Raw genomic sequence first — 6,472 nt, forward strand, 5'->3', positions numbered from 1 at the left:
ATTTGTCCCAAAAGCTTAAATTGATATAATGAGGTAGATTTATTTATATATTTTATATTTTCTTACATGGCACAAAAGATACAATTAGACATCACTTTCAACCTCAGTAGTCTTAGATCAAATGACGGCTATATTCTACAAAGCTGTTAATGAAGAACCCTTTCCAGATAAAATTTGTGAAGCTGAGAAGAAACGAGAATGAAGATAAACACAGTTGTTGCTCGTTTATGTGGTTTACGTCACGCCCCGGACCCGGATCCGTGACACGACCGTACTATTGCCGACTTCCGCCCACATGCAAGGGTAACAGGTAGCCAATAGTAGTCAAACTTTCATGTATTAAAATAAGTGCAGTACAACCTTTAAGGCTGATACAAAATACAAAACTTCTATATTGTTTATGTATACAAAAGTGTGTGTGTTTCACCCAAAAATAAAGTAGCCCTGTTGCAAAAGAAAAATACGTCTGATGGCGATCACTGGTGAGGATCTGAAAGAAAAATATAAACAAACGGATATGAGCTACACGGCTCAGTAACTAATCCTGCATAATCTTATCAGATCAACTAAAATGCTAAACATGTTTAAACAGGATTTGAGAAGATGACATGTATATTATCTAACAATTTATCATGACAAAATATTTATGCTGAGTAAACAAATCAATATTTTATGTCAACAAGAATTATTCATAAGAATATACATATGAAAAACCGTGCCCTCGACATGCCGTGGTCCATACCCTCGGATGCTACTGCGAAGTCATTCTCGGCCACTGGCGGGGCCAGCTCAGTTATTAGTCATCCACTGGCGGGGCCGGCTCAGTCATTCTCGACCACTAGCGAAGCCGGCTCAGTTACATTCGATCAGTAGCATCTTTGAGCCCATTTATAGTACCTCTTGGCTAGATAAAATTTGCTATACTAACTTGCATGCAGGATTAAAATATCAGCATAATTATGGTGCATGCATGACCATAATTCATGAGATCAGGCAAGTTACTCACTTTTCATAACATATCATGCTGGAAGTATATACTAGAATCATACTTAGGAAATGTTAATAAACATGACATGATCCATAATAGGATTAGATCTGATAGTTTAATTGTCATAATCCCAATGATCTTAAACCTAAGCTCTGATACTACTAAATGTCACGCCCCAAATCCGAATCATGACACGGCCGTGCTATTGCTATCTTATGCACACAATAACACGAAGCCACATAAAATTTCATAATAAAAATAAATAGTTTCATTTACTAATGTCATAACATTAGTGAAGAAGTTGGAACAGTACAAAGCTTCTAAAATCTGATTATTACATAAGATTTTCAATTACCCCAACCCTGAATAACATCAAGCTCCCTGCTCCTAGTGGTCTTATTCATCTGTAGGAAAAAAGTAGATAAAAAGGTATGAGGTACACAGCTCAGTAAGTAACCAGGTACTATCTTATTGGATCAAGTACAATTTTGCCAATGCAGTGATTAAAAAGCCAACAGTTGTAGTAAAATAAAACATTTTATAGATGATATACACGAATCAGGTCATAAAGCAATGCATGTTCCATCCATTAAAGTTCAAAATCATGATAATGCAAATCATATAGAAATATCGCCATTTATCCATACTTTATAAAACATACTCTCAGACGGATGTGCTGCTATGGTCACTATAATCCCGTGACAGGGCCTGTTAATCTTAGTCGACTAATTCTGTTATTTGTTACCAACTTTAACCCGTTGGCAGAGGGTCTGTTATTCTTTGGATGCTAGCTCCAGGGTGTCGACTGGCCTTATTTCTAGAGGTGGTCATAGCTATCTGAGAGTTCATAAATCATATTCTTTTTCTTTCATAAATCATAATCATCATAAATAGGTTGGAAAATGATAAATGGCATTATATAATTTAAAATGCATAAACATGCCTCAAATATCATTTTTCATGCAGTCTAATATAATCATAATTTCATAACTCATACATCATCAAATATTCATGAAGGATGCTCTTTAATCAAATTCATGTATCACATGCAATCATATACTTGATCCTAATTTTGAGGAAAATATATCATAAGCAATACATTTTCATAATGATGAATAAACAGTAATTTAAAAACTTTAAGATCAGTGCCAAGGTTACTTACAGCAATATGCTTTCCAATTTCTTACGTCCGGGTGACAAATCCTTGATCACCTAAATAAATCACATAGGGGTCACATTATTCTCTATTTATTTCATAATTTTCTAATTTATCATAACATGAATTTACTTGCTTGGATCTCAAGTCCAATTTATTTAATTTAGAGCCCTTGGCCTCGATTTAGAACCAGATTGGGTTCACGTAGGTCAATTGGGTCTTTAATTAAAGAATTGGGCTCGGTTCCTGATTGGGTCTAGCCCTATCGGGTCAATTTGGTCTTCTGATTATGTTATTGGGCTCAATTTCAAGTCCAATTAAGTTTAATTTTGGTCCAGGATCAATGTAGCTCATCTAGGCTTGAGTCAGGGTCAGCCCAAAGTCAATTCAGTCTCAATTTAGTTAAACTGGTTTTGAATTGGGCTTGATTCATATTCAATTTGGGTCTGCTGAGACTAACTCAGCTTAATTAGGTTCAGACCCAACTCAATTGGGCTTAATTTGGTTCGAATTTAACCCAATTTATAGTTTGGGTTCGTCCGGACTTAGCCTAATCTGACTGGCTCGGTTTTAGTCAAATTTGGCTAAACCCATTTTTCTTTTATTTTATTTGGGCCTAACAGGTTCGGACCCGTACTCGGATCAGACCCGTTAGGTCGGACCCGTTAAGGATCTTTCTTTTTTTTTTTTTTTCCTTTCCTCTTCTTTTCTTTTTCTTTTCTTTTTCTTCTTTTCTTCTTTTCTTTTCTTCCTTCTTCCTTCCCGAACCTTCTTCTCCCATTTTTTTTTCTTCTTTCTTTTTCTTCTCCTCCTCTTCTCTTCTCCCGATTTATCCTTCCCCCTTTCTTCCCATTTCTTCTCCCGTGGAGGGAGGAGGGCGAGCTCGGGAGGCTTGGGAGGAACGGGCTGCGGCCGATGGCGCCCGGCGGCCGGCCTGCGGCGCCCACGGCCGCACCCGCGGCCGTGCCCGTGGTCGCGCTCGGGGGCGCATCGGCGGCCTGCGGCCGCGTCTGCATCCTGCTGCCGATGACCCGCGTCCCACGGTCGACGACCCGTGGCCCACGGCCGAGGGCGGCGCCCGCGGTTGCGGATCAACCACCAGTAAGTTTTTTTTTTCTTCTTCTTCTCCCGCGGAAGTGATCTGGCTCGGGGAGGGCCCGAGCCGCAGCCGGCGGCGCTCCAGAACCGAGTACGGATTACAGCGGGAGCGGGACCCCCGGCACCAGCCGCCCTTGCGGCCGCCGCGGCTTACGGCCTCTCTTGCCGTCGTGGCTTGCGGCCGACGCAGCTTGCGGCCATCGCAGCCGGCGCCCGCCGCCATCTTCCTTCCCCCTTCTTTTTTTTATTTGATTTAATTTCTAAACTAGATATACAAAGAATAACTATGAGTAAGGGCGTTACCTGCTTGAAGAAGAACGTCCGCCTCCTACTCCGGCAACACGGCCCTTTACTCCGGCGGCGTGGGTCTAACACCGGGTCCTGCCAATCGGAGAGGATTGTGAGAGAGGGAGACAAACAGTGGAGGAGGAGGATGAACGGGTGGTGAAATGGTAGCCGATCGGGGCTTCTTGTAGCCTCGATCACTGGGAAGGCGGACGGTTGTAACCGCCCACCATCAGGCGTTACGAACGCCTGCACGATGGTGTAATGCCCTCCCCCCCTCCGTTTCTCTTGGAAGTGGGGCGGTTATCACATTCTCTCCTCCTTATTAGAATTTCGTCCTCGAAATTTACATACCTGTATTCTCAAAGAGTTGCGGATGTCTTGCTCGCATATCCTCCTCAAGTTCCCATGTGGCCTCTCTCTCCGAATGGTTGCTCCACTGAACTTTCACATAGGGGATGATACGTCGCCTCAGGACCTGCTCCTTATGATCAATGATGCGCAAAGGATACTCTTCATAAATCAGGTCTCTATCAATCTGCAGGGGCTCGTGCTGTACTATATGGCTGGGATCAGGAATGTATCTCCGTAGAAGAAAACATGAAAGACATTATGCACATTGGATAACTCTGGTGGCAAAGCTAGTTTGTAAGCAACCTCCCCTACTCTGGAAAGAATCTCAAAGGGTCCAATGTAGCGAGGATTCAATTTACTATGTCTTCCAAATCTTGTAACACCTTTCGAGGGTGAAACTTTTAAGAATACAAAGTCCCCCTCCTGAAATTTCACTTCTCTTCTTTTCTTATCTGCCCAGCTTTTCTGTCTATCTTGAGCTGGCTTGAGCCTTTTTCTGATCAGTAGAATCTTCTCCCTAGCACTCTGAACTAATTCAGAGCCCAACAACTTCTTCTCTCCAACATCATCCCAATGTAAAGGAGACCGACATTTTCTTCCATACAAGGCTTCATAAGGTGCCATCTGGATGCTAGAATGATAACTATTATTGTAAGCAAACTCCACTAGTGGTATATGATCATCCCAGCAACCTCCCAGATCAACAGTACTAGTCCGCAGCATATCCTCTAGGGTCTGGATCGTCCTCTCTGACTGACCATCAGTCTGAGGGTGATAAGCAGTGCTGAGTCTCAGATCAGTGCCCATAGCAGTCTGGAAGCTTCTCCAAAATCCAGATACAAAGCGGGGGTCCCGATCAGATACAATGCTTACTGGTACCCCATATAAGCGCACAATATCATCAATATACCTCCGAGCCAGCCTATCAAGTGAAGTGCCAACCCTAAAGGGTAAAAAGTGAGCTGACTTCGTGAGGCGATCAACAATCACCCACACTGCATCATTCCTTCTTACTGTCCTCGGAAGCCCAGTAACAAAATCCATAGTAATGTGCTCCCATTTCCACTCTGGAATCTCTAGTGGTTCTAGCAAACCAGCCGGCCTCTGATGCTCAGCTTTTACTTGCTGACATACCAAACACCGAGCTACAAATCCTGCTATCTCTCTCTTCATGCCGTTCCACCAGAAATGTTCCCGTAAATCTCTATACATTTTAGTGCTGCCGGGATGAATAGAGAAACAAGACTGATGAGCTTCCTCCAGAATCTCTCTTTTTAGATCAGCATCCCTGGGCACACATAATCTACTGCCAAAACGCAGAGTACCATCCGGGTGTATTCGGAGTTCGGGTCGTAACCCTCTATCCACATCATTTCTAAGCTGACATAAATGTGCATCTGTCTGTTGAGCAGCTTTTATTCTTTCTATCGAGGTAGGTTGCACCAACAAACTAGCCAACATACTTCCAGCACCCTTGGTAATCACCTCGATCTGCATCATATCAAAATCTTTCAAAATCTGCTTCTGAGTGGTAAGCAAAGATATGGAGCCCACTGCTGACTTCCTACTGAGAGCATCTGCCACAACATTAGCCTTTTCCGGATGATATTTGATGCTTAGATCATAATCTTTTAGTAGCTCAAGCCATCTTCTTTGCCTCATGTTTAATTTCTTCTGAGTAAATATATACTTTAGGCTTTTATGATTAGTAAAAACCTCACAAGGCTCACCATATAGATAATGTCGCCAAATCTTCAGAGCAAAAACCACTGCTGCCAACTTCAAATCATGTGTCGGATAGTTCTGCTCATATGGCTTCAGCTGTCTAGAGGCATAGGCTACTACTTTATTATTCTGCATTAGTCAATCCTTTCTTGGAGGCATCACTATAGATGATGAAACCCCCAGTACTGGTTGGCAAAGTAAGAATAGGAGCAGATACCAGCCTTTGCTTTAGCTCTTGAAAACTTTGCTCACAATCTTCACTCCATACAAACTTTGCTCGTTTCTGGGTCAGACGAGTCAAAGGAGTAGCGATCCGAGAGAATCCTTCCACAAATCTTCTATAATAACCAGCCAAACCCAAGAAGCTTCTGATTTCAGTGGCATTTGTAGGACGAGGCCAATCCACCACTGCTTCTATTTTCTTTGGGTCCACTGACACCCCTTCTTTAGAGATTACATGACCAAGAAATGCAATACTATCCAGCCAGAAATCACATTTGCTCAGTTTGGCATATAATCTATTCTCCTGAAGAATCTGTAATACCACTCTCAAGTGATCTTCATGTTCTTCTTTGCTCTTAGAATAGATCAGTATATCATCAATGAAAACAATAACAAACTGATCCAAATACTGCTTAAAGATCCTGTTCATCAGATCCATAAAAGCAGCTGGCGTATTGGTTAATCCAAATGGCATAACTAAAAATTCATAGTGCCCATACCTGGTTCGAAATGCAGTCTTCGGCACATCATCTGCTAGGATTTTCAATTGATGATACCCAGATCGCAGATCTATCTTGGAGAAGACTTGGGCACCTTGTAGCTGATCAAATAAATCATCAATCCGGGGCAGAGGGTATTTGTTC

At 42.3% G+C, this 6,472-nt stretch overlaps 1 long non-coding RNA gene across 1 annotated transcript; it reads right to left on the reverse strand.

Annotated features, from left to right (window-relative positions):
• Positions 1-1,233: 1,233 nt before the first annotated feature.
• Positions 1,234-2,647, reverse strand: LOC149768407 (uncharacterized). The gene is made up of 2 exons (XR_016399592.1): positions 2,151-2,647; positions 1,234-1,392 (listed from the first exon to the last, which is right to left on the reverse strand). It is a non-coding gene; the product is annotated as an uncharacterized LOC149768407 (long non-coding RNA).
• Positions 2,648-6,472: the final 3,825 nt, after the last annotated feature.

This window comes from Phoenix dactylifera, chromosome 2 (assembly GCF_051530095.1).
Source record: "Phoenix dactylifera cultivar Ajwa chromosome 2, Ajwa_hap1_PhDact_Kaust_v1.1, whole genome shotgun sequence".
NCBI lineage: Eukaryota > Viridiplantae > Streptophyta > Magnoliopsida > Arecales > Arecaceae > Phoenix > Phoenix dactylifera.